General features: G+C 37.8%; 2 protein-coding genes across 13 annotated transcripts in view; one reads left to right on the forward strand and one right to left on the reverse strand.

The window, feature by feature from the left end:
- The window catches only part of LOC127578488 (dedicator of cytokinesis protein 4-like), a 719,988-nt gene that overhangs the window by 176,962 nt on the left and 523,583 nt on the right, over positions 1-19,443 (reverse strand). The window lies entirely within an intron of this gene.
- Positions 6,193-19,443, forward strand: part of lrrn3a (leucine rich repeat neuronal 3a) — a 41,343-nt gene continuing 28,092 nt past the window's right edge. Inside the window, exons 1-2 of one of the 4 annotated variants that reach the window (XM_052030603.1) lie at positions 6,193-6,478; positions 16,984-17,082. The gene's annotated coding sequence lies outside the window, so the exon portion shown is untranslated. Of the gene's footprint in view, positions 6,479-15,596; positions 15,727-16,983; positions 17,083-19,443 lie in introns of those variants that run through there. The other 3 variants (XM_052030602.1, XM_052030604.1, XM_052030601.1) reach the window with 3 other exon arrangements.

The following is a 19,443-nucleotide window of genomic DNA, read 5'->3' on the forward strand; positions in this document are numbered from 1 at the left end:
TGTTATTTTTAAATCCTTCTTCATTGCTAATGAAACTTTGTTTCTTTATAACAGTATAATGGCTCATTCATTAGTGGTCGCATTTGTATTTTTCCTGGAAACTTGTTGGCTCACTCAGTATCAAAATTCTGAAAGAGAACTCATAACATCAAGACAACTTAGGTGAGACTATGTAGGTTAAAATTCCAGTGTCACTAAAATACACAAGGGATCATGATGTATGATTAAACAATGGCTATAGATTGCAGAGCAGGCAGTAAGCCAATATCACATATTAGCATGTAGTCAATAGTGTGAGTACTAGCTCACGTTAAGGCCAGTTTACCCTACCTAAAGCTGGCACGCAGCAGTGGTGCCTTGTGTTTAGAACAGTGACTGCTGCCGTGCTGGAAGTGAATCTCACTGGGGAAGCAGTGAAAAATGAGACACCAGAGAGCAATGCTGTTGAAACCGCAATGGCAACCATGGTGAAGGAAGTGCAAAGCAGAGATATCCGGTGATTTCAGGGCAACCAGAGGCCATCCGGATATTTGCTCACAAGCCACTGAAAGCAGATGGACTTTTACCCTCAACAATGGAGTCGAGCCTTGAGGACCAGAATGCGAAAAGGTCAATGACATGTGAATGTGCCTTGAAATATTATATTTCAGCAGGTACATCACTCGTTTCAGACACCACTTGATTCACTCATCTGTCAAAAATCGCCAATAATCAGGACTTGAACCTACATTCAAAAAGGAATAATAAGAGAAAGTGCTAGAAATACTTGGGTCAGGTAGCATCTGTGCAAGGAAAAATAGAATTAATGCATCAGGTAAGTAAGCTTACATCAGAACTAGAAAAAGAAGAGATAAACGGGTTTTAAGGAGCAGAAAATAGAGTAAAGGGCAGGAGAGAATAAAAGGGAATGTCTGTGACAGGGTGGAAGGAAAGAGAGATTAAATGACAAAATAAGATGACAGTACAATCCAAAAAAAGATTGTAACAGGAGAAGTACAAAAAAATGTATAAATGGGAGGAGCAGAATTATTGCCTGACATTACCAAATGAAAACATTGTGGATACAAGAAACATGAAACTGAAACAGAAAATAGTGGAAATTCTCATTATCTGCAGTTGTTGATGATGGAAGGCTGTGATGGATCTTGTCAGATGATGTACTATTCTTTGAACATATATTGAGCTTTATTACAAAATGTAGGATACTGAGCATGAGTGCGGGCCAGAGACTTAAACAGAAGCTCAGGGGCAAATTCCCATACGGATCACAGACGTTCCACAAAGCAGTCACCCACCACTCACTTCAGAAACCTTGATGGAATCTGAAACAACCTTGCACTAAGCAAAGTGACACACCATTGCATGAAATTTGCTCAACTTGCCACATCCAGAATCCTGGATCTTCATAATTCTGCCTCCATCACCCAAAATGCATTTGATCTCCCTGCTTTAGAGGAGACCACATCATTAGCAACAAATATACTATATTGTTTATTTACCTGGAAAGAAAGTCAAGGGTACTCACTAGTAGAAAGGGAGGAGACAGGAGAATGAGAGTCTCATTACCTGTGGTTGCATGAGAATCCTGTGGGAGCCCTCAAATCTGTCTGGAAAAGCAAATCTTCCTTTTATGTATTCCAAAGATATCTAGAACTTAAGGAGAGTAGATATTGGAAGAAATGAATGAGTGAACCAAAGTGTTCCAGAGGTTGTGGTTCCTTTGAAATGCTGAAAAAGGAGGGGAGAAGAAGGTATGTACAGCAGTGGCACAGCACTGGAGGTGTCAGAGGGTGGAGAATAAAGCACTGAATGTGAAGGCTACTGATGCAGGAGGTGAGGACAAGAAGAACCCCACTCTGGTACTGGATAGAAGGACAAGGGGCAAAAGCACAAATCTGGGAAATGGAACGGACCTGGCTGAAGGCTTATTGTGTATTGTGGAGGGGAATCCTCAGTGGAGAAGAAAGGAAGAGAAATTGTAAGTACTGTAATAGAAGATGGTGCCGTCAGAACAGATGCGGCAGATACGGAAAAATTGGGACAGTGGAATGGATTACTCGCAGGAAGCAACATTAGAGGAGATATTTTCAAGGTACCTATGGGATTGGTGGCATTATAGTGAATGTGTTTTGCTAGCAGACTCTGGCATGGAAATGGAGAAAAAAAGGAAGGAAAAGGCAGAATTGGCCACGTAGATTGCAGCAATTTTCCATTTCAGCACGAGGACAGGAAGGGGCACTAATTGTAGAAAAATTGTGAAGGAAGACAGGGAGTGTACAATCTACTGCTCCATTGCCAATCTCCTTTTCCTCTTCCAAGTCTTTCAATGCACCATAGCTACTCAAATACATGCTCGGATTTCCTGGAATCTTACTATGAATACTTTCATTAAAGTCTCTATCCATGTACCAAAATAAATATGATAAAAGTCACAGAGAATATTTGTTTCTGTGAGAAAGGTAATCCATGCCTCTTCATCATTCTCAACCTCTCTCTAATCTTCAGCATAGCTTGTCACACCATCCTCCTCCATTGCCTCTAGCTGCCTAGGACTGCACTTATCTGGCTACATTCTTCTCATCTCTTCCTGTTATGACCAACAACTTCTGATAGTTCCCTGTCTAAATGCAGCCACTCAACAAGATCACCCAAACACATTGTTCCCAGAAGAAGATTAATAACAATCACCCCTAGTTTAGCACTATCTCCCTTGATCCCACCGCTATCACTAATAATTTGATAAAGGTACTGGATGAGCAGGAACTTCCTCCAATGAAATACTAGAAAGATGGAAGACATTGTCATTAGTCTCCATTCCCTCACTGCCGACAATATAGTTATCCCAAGTAACTGTGCCAGTCTGTCGGCAACATTGGGTCATAATCCCAAGATGAAATTCAAACCAGAAATCACTGGCTCTGCTAAGACTGTCATTCCATGCCTCACTGGCTTCCCTTGTTTTCCCTTCAGATCATCCTAAACATTACCGTCTATTTCCCAACTCACACCAAATTTCACTCAGCCATTACCATTTGCTCAATGATCAAAATTAGTTCCTGATTAAGTATTCTCATCTGTGTTTCCAAATCTCACCTCTGTACTTTTCAGCAGCCTACAATCCCTTGAGATAACAATAAATCAATTTTGCCCTCTTGATCATCCCCAAATTTAATTGCTCCACTATTCAGCTGCAAAGGCTCTGCAACTGCCTCCCCAATTCTCACAGCTTCTCTCTCCTTCATCCTTTAAAACATCACTCGCTGACCAAGTTTTTTTTGATTCATTATTTCTATGTTTGATCCCTATGTTAATAGGTGCTGTATAAATGCACTTCATTCTTGTTGCCTTTAAAGAGTTGTGCTCACAGCTGAGTTATTGAACATGTCCTTATTGTAGCACAGGTATCTCACAGGTCGTTGCTCAGGAACATGCAGGGTAGATGTGGCCTCTTGCTAGTTGCATTCTCGACTACTCCTCTTCACTGTTCTTCAAACTCTGAGTTTCCATTAAAACAACTGGATTGGTAGGTTAAATGGTCACTGCAAAATTCCCCCTAGTGTGTAGGTGAGTGGTAGAATCTGGGGGGCGGGTGACAGATTATGGGAATGCAAGCCACCCACCCGGGATGTTCTCCCTTATCTCCTGAAGGCACGTACCATCAGACTCGACAGCTTCTACCCCACTGTGATAAGACTATCGAACAGTTCTCTTATACAATGAGATGGACTATCTACCTTGTTGTGACCTTGCACCTTACTGCACTTTCCCTGTAGCTGTGACACTTTACTCTGTACTGTTATTGTTTTTACCTGTACTACATCAATGAACTCTGTACTGACTCAATGTAACTGCACTGTGTAATGAATTGACCTGTACAATCGGTTTGTAAGACAAGCTTTTTACTGTACCTCGGTACAAGTGACAATAATAAACCAATATAATAAAATAGGTTGTATGCAAGATTAGTGCAAATGGGTGCTTGGTGGTCAGCATGGACTCAGTGGACTGAAGGGCCTGTTTCTGTGCTGTGTATCTGTGACTGTACTTATTCCCACAGATACAATGCAATCCATGCGGAATGCCTACTATTTTACCTTTGTGAGGGAGCAACTGATTGTGCAGCAGCTTAGATGTCAGTTTAATGTCCTTATGCAGCTACCACTCCACTCCCTGTAGATTTTTGCAACTTGAAACAACTATATAAAGCATCAAACACTGGTAAAATTGTAACAATAGCTAGAAGAAATCAATCAGCAACTAACCTATAATAATGGATCATCCCTTTAAGCAGTGCTGGTGGGGGTGTACCTTCCTGCTGCTGAACACATGTTAAGCCATGTGATGTTAAGACACGGCAATGACTGGAGTGTTGAGCTCCAAAATGCCAGCTTTGTCATCAGCTCAGCTTCGTATTTGTTTTTACTTTATAACCTGCCTGCTCTGCATACTTCCAGCTCATGCTAAGGCCCACATCAAGATGGTGTCTACCACAAATCACTTCACAAAGGTGCATGTGTGCGAGAGATATCTTTTGGAGCCAATCATACTGACCAAAAGTGGATACTACAAAACCTAATTTTTGCTGAACATCTCGGTTTAATATGGGAATTTTAGTTGCTTCATAATCTCCAAATAATTCTGATCATATTCTGTTACAGTCGTTCTGGGTGTTGTAGGATAACTAATCTTTTTGAAGAAGTCATTTATCCTAACATTGTTTCTCTCACTTTAGGGAAAGAAGAGACTCTAACATATATTTTAAAGGTTTAAAATTGACAGTGGCTATTGAGGCAGATACAATTCATCTCCTAACTGAGACCAGCCATAACAATTTGTTGCTAATATTAATTGGCAGCTGAGGTGACATTTATCTGAAGAATGATGAGATGCAGACTTCAACCAAATCAACTATCATTTCTCCCTGAACACACTGGCTGAGAGTGTGGGGGTGTGGTTAGGTTAGGTTAGGTGTGGGGGTGGGGGTTGGTCATAAGGATCTCCTTCCGTGCACATTTTCCTCATTAAACCAATGTTATCTCAATAAGAATCAAACATGACAATCAGATTAAACTCTATTCCATTAAAATGCAGATTTAAATAACATTCCCTTTTGCTTTGAGTAATTGTACGAACAACTCAGTCTCCCACCCCTCTTTCCCCACAACTCTTTACAAATACAATTGGAATTCTCAAATTGACAAGTGTGTGATGAAAGAGTAACAAAGACATCAGGGGCTCCAATTGCTCAAACTCCAGCTGATTCTACCTGGTTTACACCACCATCTGACTACTTCACTCTCACTAACATTTACAGTAGTCTGTCTTTATGTCTCCAGTGTGATCTTTATTTCAATTCATATCACACACTTCTACAGCATTGTGATTCCAAAGTTTCTCGCTGAGAATTCATTTTTCATCACTGGGAGAAGTGGTAGAGCTGTATAATTCCAAACTAGAATTCCATGAATTTGGTCAATAAAGAAAATAAAATATATAATAATCAAATGCTGTTGTATATAGCCTTGGAGCTGGAATTGTCTATCGAAATTGCAATCATAGTGCAACAAAGATGTTACGAGGCTCAAGCTCTAAAAATATAAAGACGCTAGATGCCTTTAAGCTGTCTATGAACAAAATGAAAGTAATGTCCTGAGAAACTCGGATATAATTTTGTCTTTGAGCCATATAACAAACTGGAAGTGCAGTCTGCCAGGGGTTAAGCACCTGTCTATGGTGGATTTATTGAAGGTGGCGAAGAATCGCTTCAGTCACTGTCTCATCACATATGTGCGGTGTGCTGTCTTCTGAGGTGAATTACATCAAAATAAATGCTGTTTTAAGGAAAACCTTGTAGCATTCCAAGAGTTAAAACCAAGTTACTTTCATTGATTAAAATCAAAAGCACCCAAGTGCTGTGCTAAATGCAGACAGCAGTGATGTTATCAGGACGTGTCGCTGTTGTATTCCTGAATGTGAACAGAGCAGCTAGCAAGCATACAAAGGAAAACCTAAACACTTGCTCCTTTTATCCATTCTTCAGCAGCTCTGCCACATGATAGACAAGTTATTTCATCCAACCAGACTCAAGCAGTTGCAAAGGATACACCTTGGCTCTAGGAAATCATTGGCTCCTCTCTGGGGAGTGGAGGGTGTTCAGTTATTAATGACCGCTGAGCAGGCAGCGCGATGTCAATGTGACAACTGATAGTGTGAAGCATGCACCACTAAGGACTCTGGAATCGAGGGGAAATATAAAGGAGCTTAGCTGTATTTTCATACACTGGATTGTCAGTCTCGGTTAGACAGCAGATTGCAAACAACGCAAACAGATGCTTATTGTTAGAACACAGCTCAAATATTGCTGCACATCAGAGAGCAGAATATACGCTTATGGAAACCAATAGTATTTAAAACAAACCCTCGATCACAAGCTCAGAGGAAACCAAGCAAACTGAGATAGATGTATTAGGATATTAAGGTAAGCTGATTTTTTAAAAAAAACTTTGATGCTTCATGCTGAATTCTGCTTTGCACCTTATTTCTCATATTCTTATGGCTAAAACGTGTACAGTGAATGCGTGCTACATTAATTAAACTCTGGTCTTCTGGATCCCCCTCCCAACCAGAAGTATAATGACAATTTGAGATGTGTAAAGTTCTGATACTTTATTTGCAATGATATAAAAGGAAAATTCCTCTCTCTCAAATAAGAAAATGTAACACTGAAGTTAAAATTAAAAAAAGATAGTCAATACAAGTACGGTACTAAAGATAACTGGGGCTTTCATATAGCTAAAACAATGCAGTGCAAAGAAAGCTGTAGCATGTATACCCAGCTAATTGTCTTATTTTTACCAGAAATCAACATGGGGCAGGCAGCATTTTTTTTTAAATGATGGACTGGGGTTAAAGCCTCTGATCTTGTCCTTGGAATCAACAGAACCCATCATAGCACTGAAGCAAATTAGCCTATTACAAAAGCTTCTTGACATTTTGTTTGACTACATTAGCAGGTTGATAGTTAATGATCATCTTTAAAACCAAAAATAGGGCAGTTTTAAAATCTGATTACAAACACATTTTGCAGAGGGGTATGATAAGTGTGAATAACACCGCATACACCAAATACTTACGACTTCCACTGATAATGAAAAAGATCAAAATAGGGAAGATTTTAAATAGATTTTCATAGCAGGTGTCATTCTTCTTGTGTGTATTTTGTCAGGGTATCCAGAAATCATATTGTGATGCATTGTGATGTACCAACAAAAGCGTTTTTGCTTTCCAATAAATAAATATTGGTAATAAAGCAACGCAAGGATGTTAGTAGTAAGAAACTGGAATAGGCCATTCAGCCCTTCATCCCCGCTCTACCTCAGTCTCACTTTCCTGCACTAGCCTTATGTCTCTTCATTCCCTTAACATCCAAAAGTGTCCGTAATATGCTGCAATTGGCTTCTTTTCCACAACTGAATAATTAAAGACAGAGCATTGTTTGAGTGGGTCTATAATGACAATAAGGACATTGCCCTTCTGCAGTTTGTTCTAATAAACATTGCACTGGATCAGCCTTTCTCCTAAATTTGTAGCCCCTTAATGCTGTAGGGCAATCTTATTGGCAGGGAAATTAATATAAAGTCCAAAGCAACATTTCATACATCATTGCAGTGGCTGGCGAGGAGGTGAAGCAATGTTAGTTGTCTCTAACTTTAGTGAACCACAGCCACTTCCATTTTCCATCAGGTTGTCAACAAGGCTTCACTTTCATTCAAACCATTTTTGTTTAAGGTATTAAATGCTTATCGAGTGCAATCAAGCAAGACAACACTGATGCTTCTGTAATTGTTATCATTGAGTGTACATATGTGAACAGTAGTGGGTGGTATACACATGGCAATAAGTTATTGCCTTCCCCCATTATAATGTGACAACCGTAAGACAACAGCTCTTATGCTGACAGCTGAAAAATGATTATGTATAAATTCTTCAATGGGAAACTGCTTTCCAACTAGACGCTAGCTATGGTCTTCCAAAATGTCACAATTGAAGCAAAATATGATTTTCTTTAACCAAATTCAACTGCCCATACAAGAAGACTGCAGAATATGAAGCTAAATTGGTAGTAATATTTGAAAACAATTGTAGTTGTACTTAAGAATGTATAGAGAAGGCATTAGTAACATTCAGTAAAGAAGTGAAAATAACTGCAGCTTAAAATATCCTTGTAAGCTATCACAATTCATCAATAAAAGAGAATACCAGAGAATTTTTTAAGAGGCATAATATTTAAATTGTACATGTTTGCCTTTTCATGCCCACAATCAGTAAACTCCATTTAGCTCAACTCAAAAATAACTTGTGGTGTTTACAGCAATTTGAAAAAAAAGTTGTCCAGATTTAATCATTGAACAGAGTGTTAACATTGCCTTCACTGTCATTACATGGGCTTCCGATTTAATCATCTATAACATACTCATAATGTAAGAGAATTAGTTTTGGAATGTATCACTAAATTCAGTCAAATCCTTTTATGGAATTTAAAGGAAACTCATTGGGTGCCCACTTTAATCTACATCTGCTCATTCAGAATAACTCTTAGAAAATTATCAGCAATGGATAAATGTTTACTGTAAAACCACCTCCTCCTCCATGTGCTTCTGTTCTTTTTGAAACACTGGTAGAAACTGCTGGGAATGAAAGAACTATCCCAACAGTTTTTTCCTGACTGTTGATAAGAATAATTGTAAAATGTTATGACCCCCCCCAACCAGGCTATTGGTACAGGGCTAAGCTCTTTCTGTATGACTAAACTCGGCAAGTTCACAATAACAAGCACAAGACAAACATTGTGAGCAGGATGGATTCCTGTTTATATTTCACAGACAGCAACATTGTACTTCATTTGAAGGGAAAACAGTGGACGCTTAGTAAAACGTGGAAACATGAGATCTGACAAAGGCGGCAATTTGAATTTGATATATAAAAATAAATATAAATTGACGATGAATGTCCAAGCAAGGGCATTTTCATACAATTTACGTGCAGTACAAAATATATAACATTTCAAAATGGTGCCACAGGTGCCAAAAAGAATTTTACAAATTCCAAGTTTTAGGGAATAAAGTTTCATTGAAAAATAAACACTCTTATTCCAGGCACCAGCATTCATATTTTATGTGATAAAGTGGTATGAAAGAAGCTTCCCAAGAGGTTGAATGAGAAATTAAGAGGAGTCACTTTGGGTCAACTTGAGCACATCCTTATTAACCACACAGAACTACAAATTATTAAGTTTGTTCAAATTTACACTGTTTCCTGAGTAAAGACTACTGTAAGTATTCCTAGGACAATGAGCATTTCAGTATTTTATAGTTTATAACATTTTGCTATCAAATATTGATATAGGAAATTATTAACTTTGACAGTGTTTAGAAATGAATGCCAGCAATTAACAATCACTGATATTTGTTCCATAGACAACATTCTTGTACAGGCGCAGTATTTAGTAAAATTGCCAGAAATAAATCTATCTACAAGGACAGGGACAACAACAACTTCACTTTTCTACCTGTGTAAACATCACGGTTTATAACAATGAGCACAAATGTCATCAGGCTAGCACATCATATGGGGTGTAAGCATGGCTGTCAATCATGAGAGTTAAACAAGAGCCAGAGAAGCAAAAAAAGAAAGAAACAAAGAAAGAGAGAGAGAGCAAAAAAAAACACAAGGATGATAAATGAAGAGAAATTTAAACAATGAGGCAGAGAGTGAATAAAACTTGGAGAGATATAATACAGAAAAAGGAAAAATCAAGTTAGAGCATGAAGGGGTTAAAAATCGCAACATAATTTTAGTATATCAAAATATTATTCATAGCATATTGATTGTGGAAACTGTTTTTATATGTTTTCTTGGTGTGTTTTAATCTTTAAATCCAAAGGAAAACAAACTGACAAACCAAATGAAAACACATGTTAGGGGAAAAGGAGCTGGTGGAAATGATAGCAATGGAACAAAAGCCAACAAGTTAAAGAAAACTGCAAACACCATGGATTTGAATTAAAACTGGCAACACTGGAATAATTGTCACATGGTACCTTGGGATCGAAGATAATTTGATTCTTCTCCGGTTCTGGGGAAATAATGTCAGTGTGGGAAATGCAGATGTTCTTGCAGATGGTGTGAAGGTGCTTAATGGGGCAAGCATTTAGCTAGGTAGCTGTGAATTGGTGCAACCTTCTGCAATTTACCAAGGCTTCTGTGTGCTCTGTATGCATGGAATTGGTCCTCAATACCATCCCAAATGCTCCTTCTTAACTTTGAGAGTTCAAGGGTCAAGGATTCCCAAGATTCCCAGGGATGTTGGATTTCTTCAAGGAGGCATTGAGTCTTTTCTTCTGTTCTTATGGCAATTTCTTCTTACGACCTAGCTCAGAATAGACCATCTGTTTTGGGAACCTCGTGTCAGACATGCAGATGACTTGGTCTGCCTAATGGAGCAGACTTACATAACCAAGACCTCAGTGTTGGGAATATTAGCCTGTGACAGGATGTTGGCTTTGTTCATCTTTCCAGTGAAATTGGAGGATTTTGCAGAGAAATCATTGGACTACACAGCAAGTGTAACATCCAAGCTTGATATCAATGCACTGTTTTCACCAGTTTGCCCAAAGATTCAATTACTGTCTTTTTTATACAATGAGGCACATAGATCTTCACTTAAAAAAAATTACAGTCTTCATATCTGACTCATTAACCTTTATGCTGGCTGAATAGTCAAGCGATAGTTACTATAATTAATGTGGTTTTCTCACCAATTACCTGTATTTTACCTAATGATAATATATTTCTGCTTTAGTAATTGGCTCACTGTTCCATTGCTTCTCTTAAAACTTTCTATCCAAGAAACAATAGCAGAAAAAGAAATTTGTATTCTGTCATTTCATTGCTATGAAGTTCTGGATGTACAGCACTAGCAACTTTATATTCGTTGCACACCTGTACACCTTATATGCTGCTGCTCCAATGTTGGTATCAAAGCAGCAATGTAAATGAAATGGTACCTGGTGTTGGTAGAAGGATATTGCGTCACTGCCAGACATCAATCCAGTATCTCCCATAATTGCCATGAAACATGCTATTTGGCATTTTCATGAATTGAAACATCCAAGCACATCCTATACAAAAACAATTTAAATTCATGTAGCAGTATAATACTGAAGAGATTTCGCAGAGGAGAAATGAATGCCATGTAATAATGTTTCAGAAAGGCAAATAAATGCAGAATAGAAATGATAGTTTTGATAAGGTTTTCAAAGGCTTTGAAAGCAGCAGCAGAGTGGAAGGCTTTAGGGAGAGAATTCCAAACAGCGGGACGAGCACCAGTGGCACAGCAAATAAAGGGTGGCATGCTTTTGAGATCAGAGACTAAGTATTGATGTACAAGTAGGAAAGCAGGGCTTCAGGGGTTTGCAGCAATAAGACAAGAGAGTGGGAATGTACTGGGAATGAAAAGGAATTTTGAGCTTTGAAAATGCCATTGGAGAGAAAATAGAACATCTCAACAATCTTTGTACAAAGTTTTTGTGGAAAGTTTTATGTGTGCTAGAACTCAAAGCCAGAAAGGAGATTTTTGGAGATATTGAGTTTGAGCACTTGACAGGGTGAGGCCAGTAAAGAAGTACTCAGTGTTGTAATTGTGGAAGTATGCATTTAATAATGCACTGAGCATGGTTTTTTTGAGCTTGAAGTGTATGGGGAAACCACATCTTGGTGAGTTTTTCACCAAAGGGGTGATGGTGGCAGTTTTGAAGGTAGAGAAACAAAAGTTCTCTTCAATTCCAAATGCAAGTTGCTGAAGCCTTACAGATGTATATTCTTCTCTGTCACAACCTGAAACTATCACTTGCTTAAGATAAATGCACCTCCCAATGACAATGAGAAAGCAGACAAAATAATACTCTTCCTTTGTGAAACTATGCTAAATTCTTCTTAGAAGAGGACAGATGAATTGAGTATCAAACATTTGAGAAACTGCAAAATGTACTAAAGGAAAAAAAACATGTCAGATAGGAAAAAAAATATAGAAAACTTGTTAAGAACTAACAGCTCTTACTAGTCACAGCTGCAAAATGGAAAGGGCATCCAAGTCAAAACCTGTTAATTAGTTACTTGGGAAGAACAACAATTTGCATGTATGAAATACCTTTAACAGAATAAAAGCTTCCCAAGATGCTTCACAAGAACAGTAAGAGACAACTTTTCAACCAAGCTATTTTTGACAAATGGGCCTTGAAGTTTTCCATTGTGGAGGATAACTTTTGCCTTGAATTTGCTTGTTTTTCATGGAAATAGGTAAAGCCAAAAGATTTATTGAATTTTAGTATTTTCCATACTATTTGCAAAAATACCATGATTCAGTCAATGCTCTCCTTCTAGAACAAACATACATACAATATAAATTCTTTGTAACATTTTCTGTTACCAGTGTAATCTTGATTTTATAAAACTCTTCTAAAGCGGTTTTTATGATTTACAAAATTAACAGCGCATATTGACCTTTTAGAAGTCTCTTGCTGAGTTGAACGGTTCAGTGAAGTAAGTCTGAGCAATTTATTTCCATAAACAGTGATTCCACTTCTCTGAAAGAGCAGCACTGAAATTCCTAAGGGAAATGAGCAGTGACAGTCAGAAATCCTTGTTTATCTCCACAAAATCAGTGGTTTGTAAATTTATAGCACAGATGCTCTGTAACTTCCTTGAGTGATGCTTCTATTTTTTTTCATAATCATGCCTGAATTTCAAATCTAGATTAATGTAGTAAATTGCTCAATCACCCTTAACTAGTAAATGCTGGGATAATGATTTCTGTTAGGCTTACAATACACATAATGAGCTTAATCATGTTTGATTTGACCCACAACACTTTGCCTCCTCCATGCCTGTTCTCTCTTGGTATTAATGCATGGACTCAATGGCACCAGATCTCCCGATCCTGGAGGCAAAGTTTTGCAATTAGACTTCAGTCAGCACACTGCTGAGGGCCCATCCCTACAGCTCCCTGACTGCCCTCGACATTAAGCAGTGCTCGGGGCACAGCCTTGTCTACTGTCAAATTTAATACGATTTTGTAAAAGTTTTTAAATGTTCTTGATCAAGACACAAAAGAAGTATTTTAAAACAATTATTTTTTAAAAATCACTAAATAAAGTCTTTGAAAAAAAATTACAAGTCTAATAAATAACTTAAGAACATTAAAATAAAGGAAAGTGAGTACAAACTGAATTTACACTTCTTTTCACCTCAATCTCAAAGTTGGGCATCCCCATTCAATTTGGAATTCCAAGCAATTGGGCTCTGCTGTTGGGCGCTACATGGAGTAGAGCATTGAGTGAAGTGAGAGGTGTGCTGGTGTCTGTCACTTACTCATTCCAGACATATAGCAAGGCTGCATGACCCTTGGATATACTTATCAGTGGGTGGCTGAATGCTGGTGCTTTCCTTTCTAATTATAGGCCATAACCAACTTCATCTAACCCAACGGTTCATACATATAGAAGTCCTTACCTGGTATGATATTGCTATAATATGAAAACCTGCAGTCAAATAACCTATTCTATTTTTAAGTAGTTGAACTTTCATTGGAAAACTTTATCTGAACTATCTATAGTGATAGATTCTATAACCTATTTGTACAGATTTTTATGCTTCATTAGAAATACAATGCACGTCTAATAAAGCATCTATAATTATAAAAGCTGAAGGATATATTACATATAAAAAATATTGAGTTGTTAGTCAAACAGCCTATTCATCAAGACATAATTTGATCGATTTTCATAATACAAACCTAGATTTTATGACCTCACTGCACCAAATGCTGTTAATTGAGGGTTAGCACCATGATCACAACATCAGTTTAACAGTGAGAAATAATGTATTGCATCATCATATCAATAACTGTTACAATCCATTGTACCACTTAACAAGCAAGGTTGACACCTAACTTGAAATATGAAATTTATAGCCTTTGAGACTGGTTGCCTTGAAGTTTCTTGGATCATGGAATTTATTACAAATTTTCTTCAGATAATTAAAGCAGCAAAATGAATGCTTATTAATCAAACCTTGCCATGATTTCTCACAAGGCCATAAAAAACAGGAGCAGGAGTAGGTCACATCATCTCTTGAGCCTGCTCTGCCTTTCGATGAAATCATAAATCGATCTCTTGTAGGCCTCAGCACCATTTTCTTGCCTGTTGACATCAACCTCCAACTCCATTGGGGTCCAGAAAACTTGGCCATCTCCTTGATTATAGTCAGCTTCCATGGCTCTCTAGGGTTAGAGAATTCTAAAGATTCCTAGTCCTTACAGAAGAAATTCTTTCTCACCTCCATCTTAAATGGTCCTGCCTTATTCTGAAACTATGCCCATCTTTCAATGTCTACTCTGTCAATCCCTCAAAGAATTATGGAGACACAAGAGACTGCAGATGCTAGAATCTGGAGAGGCCCACAAAAACTAGAGGAACTCAGTGGTTCAGGCAGGCACATGGAGGGAAATGGACAGTCGACGTTTTGGGTTGAGACCCTTCAATTGGACTGAGACGAGTCCAGATGAAGGGTCTTGACCCGAAACATCGACTGTCCATTTCCCTCCATAGACGCTGCCTGACCTACTGAGTTCCTTCAGCATTTTGTGTGCTGCCCCAAAAAATTATGTTTCGATAAGATCATCTCTCGTTCTTCTAAACACCAGTGTGTATAGACCTAACCTGCTCAACCCCTCCTTGTAACCCCTCAACCTGCTCAACCCCTCTTTACCCCTTCTCTAAACTACCTTAAAAACAAGCATATAACTCCTCAGTATCAAGACCCCATTTCAGTCTGAATCATCCATTCTATTTCTCTTTCCACAGATGCTGCTTGACCTGCTGAATGCTCCCAGCATTTTCTATTTTTATTTCAGGTTTCCAGCATCTGCAGGTTTTTTTTTTACAATTTTCAGTTACTATTGGAACTGATAAAGCTGCATTGGTGCAATAATTGAACAACTTATTAGTTTTAGTGCATTAATTTGACAAAAGGAAAATTACAACTTGCCATAATCATCAAAGTTTAATGTATGTTAATGTGATTACAGTTATCACTTATTACGAAAAGGAACCTGTTTGTCCCTGATCCATTTTGCATTAAGAGAACAGCATTCAAGTTTTTGCTTTACACTGTACTCATTTTCTTTGCACTCATGATATCAGTTTTGGAGGTTTTCTTTTATTCATGCTATCGTCAGGAGGGCATTTACATTTTAACTCAATACTTCTGGTGGTCAAAGAATCTTCCTGGACAGAAAACATCCTCTCGATGCGATAGTGGTCTGATGCATTCATAGTTTCAAGCAAAGTCAGAACAGGCAATAGCAACCCAGGAGGCTAAATAAATAGTTCTCTCCACTTAAAGAAACAGTAGGAAAGGATCATTGCAATTAATGGCGTGCATGTAACAGACTATAACTCTGCAAATTACCATACTCATAAAAGGTCCCTTCAAACAAATTTACTATTTTCTAGAAAGCCAGACCATTCAATGACTGTATTTTACATCGGGTCATCAAATTGGATCTATGACCCTCAACAGAGAAAGCTCCTAACTTTCAACATAATATTCAGTTGAAGAATGAAGGGGAAAGTATTTGCTTCTTTGCAACAAAGGAAAGATATTTTGGTGAGTCATCTCAGACACTTTCAAGTAATTGAAACAAGGGCTGTTATGGGGGAAATTAACAAGATAACATTTGTACATTGTTTGATTAGGCAGGATATAATTCAATCTTTAATCCTTAAGAGTTTGTTTGGTCCCGCAGTTTGAAAGAGCAAATTTAGTCCATTCTCTTTTATTCGTCTTGCGTTTGATCCTATTTGCTATGCTGCCCATTCTTCTAAATCTTTCTAACAATTACTAAAGTTGCACAACTTCATTTCACCAATAGAAGCAAAGCTTTAAATCTAAAAGGCTTGTTTTCATCATACCATAAATAGATACATTATTTCTCTGGTAACCATCAGGCAAGACATAGGGGGAATTTTTTCCCCAACTGAGGGCTTTAGGACAAGAAGGGAAAGTTTGAGAACAAGAGGTTGGTTGTTAAGGACCGAGATGAGGAAAAATTTCTTCACTCAGAGGATGGTGAACCTTTGAGATTCCCTACTCAGGAGAGCTGGTTAATTGAAAACACAGTTCAATAGATTTCTAGATATGAAGGGAATCAAGGAAGTGGTGATAATGCTGGAAAATGGTGCCAATAAGCTATGGCAGAGCAGGATCAAAGGGCCAGATGGGTTACTCCAGCTCCCCTTTATGTTCTAATTACATTTGGAATCTAATTGATGAATCAATGTCAGCATGTCATCTATACTGCACCTTCAATTAAAACAAAAATGGTTCAACCATGAAACACAGGGAATAGTGGTATAACACCAATTTTGAAGACTCTGAAAGTCAAGGATTATTCTCTATTTTGTGGAACTCTATGGTTTTAGTAGGACCAAAGTTCAGAACAATAATTTAAGGTCACATAGGAGTCATGATTTTTTTTCTTCAAAATGCCTTGTAAAACGTGACTGGAAAAAGAAGACCCATCAAGTATGAAGGAGCAGGGAAGTAATAGCCTTAGTCAAGTAGATAATGGAAGGAAAATGTGGCACAAGCTAAAATGGAACGGTTAGCAACATCGGTTGATAAGCCATCCTTCATACTTGATGTTGTGCTTTCAACCACATACTGTCAATGTTTTAACTATTTAATTTTTATGAAATTATATACATTCAAGAAGTTGCATTCATCAATGAGATTAGTTTGAAAACATTTTCTAGAATAAAGTTGTAATTATAAAAAGCAGAACGAAAAGACTCATTAATTAGTACAAGGTGGTACTTTTTGTCACTGGACTAACAAACTCTCATGTCAAATAATAAAATGCAGATTTACTCCTGATTCCCAAAAAGGTCACATTTTGTGAATTCTTGATGTCAGCTTGGTGGACTGGAGAAGACACTTCCCCAGAGGGAGAAAAAAAATTGGGTAAGTCAACATGGTTCAATGTCGCACACCTCCTAGTGATTTGCATGAGCTGCATTGGAAGACTCCAAGTGGGTTGGAATGTAGAACACTTGGGAGGTAGAAAATAACAAAAGACAAAATAAAAATCAATGACAACTTACTTCAGATCACATACAATCCGAAGGTCCACACTAATGCACTCAAAGTTGAAATTTTCCCATTTAGCTTTAGCATTTTGCGGTTAAACTAATTTTTAGCTTCTACAGTTAGATTAACTAAATTTTCATGCAATTGTTTGAATTATTAAATGAGCAAAATATTCTAAATGTTCCATACAAGGGAAGAATGACAATATCACTTCCAGAGATGATAGGCTTATAACGACAGAGGGGGTTGGGGGGAGGGACTGAAATACTGTTCCTTTCTAATAAAAATCTGAAATACTACCTCTTTGTGATCAGGAGAAACAGGCTACAAAATAAGGTATTTTGTTGAACTCTTCCGACAGCAGAAATAAAAGTTTGTTCATCTTTTAAGATTTTGTCAGATGGAATATAAAATGTGAAAAAAGGTCATTCACTTTGGAAAGAAGACTGAATGAACAAATTATACAAATGGAGTGAGCCTACAAAACAAAATCATACAAAGGGATCTGGAAGTTCTAGTGCAAGAAATACAAAGAGTTAACATGCAGGTATAGCAAATAATTGGGAACACTAACAGAAAGTTGGCTTTTATTGCAAAGGGTGTGTGTGGAATGTAAATGCAGTCTTGGGCTCCATTTTTAAGGAAGACTATACCTGCATTGGAGCCAGTGCAGAGAAGATTCATTGATTCATGGGATGATATATTAAGAAAGACTGTGTATGCCAGGCCTATGCTCATTGGAATTTGGAAGAATAAGAATTAATCCTTTTGATAGAGTGACAGACAGAGTGTACAGCCAGCATCTTTTCCCCATGGTGGCAATGGCCAACACTAGAGGTCACCCGTTTAAGGTGCATGGAGGAAAATTCAGGGGAGATGTCAGAGGTAGGTTTTTTTTTATATGGAGTGGTGGGTGACTGGAATGCACTGCCGGAGGTGGTGGTAGCAGCCGATATGATAGGGTCATTTAAGAGACTATTAGATAGGCACATGGATGAAAGAAAAATAGAGGGTTATGGGAGGTGAAGTAGAGAGGGGATAGATTGAATGGGGATAAGATTTATGTAGGTCGGCAGAACATCATGGGCCGAAGGGCCCGTACTATGCTGTACTGTTCTCTTTTCTATGAAACCAAAGACTGTAAGGAGGACTGATAGTTGAATGCTGAGAAAATGTTTTCCCATTGGGGTGGGGGGGGGGGAGTGTCAGTAGAACTAGGGGGCACAGTCTCAAAATAAGAGGGATAAGGAGGAATTCTTCTCTCAGACTATCAAGATTCTTTGACATTGTCTACTTGAGAAAACTGAGTAGGCGGGGTCATTGAATATATTCAAAATTGAGAATGACAGACATTTAAACTACAAGGGAGTTGAGGAATATTGGGAGAGGACAGGAAAGTGGTATTCAGGTCAAGATTGGATTTGCCTCAATCTTTTTTGAATAGGTGAGCGGATTAGCCTATTCCCACGCAATTCCTATGTTGTTATGTTTCTCATGTCATGTGAAGTGAATGGAATGAATTTTGAAGATTTATATATTGCATTTAGCGCTAATAACTGGGAATGAATTTCTGGCAATTATTTTTTGCCTGAACCATTCACTCTACATATTTTCAGTATGATGTCCATGAGTTAGTCTTTGAACAATCATTGAGAGTCTCATTCCACTGTGCAAAAAGGTTTTCTTAGTTCAGACAGAAATGAGAAAACCTTTAACAATCATGTGAGAGGAAAGTCAGAGCTATTGTTTCAACAATGAATTAATTATTTCCAGGATTAGCATGGCTCCTACGTAGTTAATACTGAGCAAAAGCAACAATCTAAAAAGAATGGCATGCATATTAATTTTCATCTGAAAGGTTGAAATAAAAACAAAAAAATAATGCAGGAAACACTCAGCAGGTCAGAAAGCATCTGTGAAAATAGAAACAGAGCTAATGTTTCATATCAAAGACTCTTCATTCAAACTGGGAGAGGCAGATAAAAAAAAGTTAACTCTTTTTTTCTTTCCACAGTTGCTGCCTGACCTGCTATGTGTTTCCAGCATTTTCTGTTTTTATTTCAGATCTCGATTTGCAATTTTTGATATCTAAAAGATTTATTGATCTCATAAAAGGTGAACATTGTTGATCACAGTGCTGTATGACTCACAAAATAAGGAAAGCTATGCTAAAAGATATATTAATCTGATTAAAGGATATTTGTACACTGATATTGAAATAGTTGATAGTAAACC

The sequence above is a fragment of the Pristis pectinata genome, chromosome 15 (assembly GCF_009764475.1).
Source record: "Pristis pectinata isolate sPriPec2 chromosome 15, sPriPec2.1.pri, whole genome shotgun sequence".
In the NCBI taxonomy this organism is placed as follows: domain Eukaryota; kingdom Metazoa; phylum Chordata; class Chondrichthyes; order Rhinopristiformes; family Pristidae; genus Pristis; species Pristis pectinata.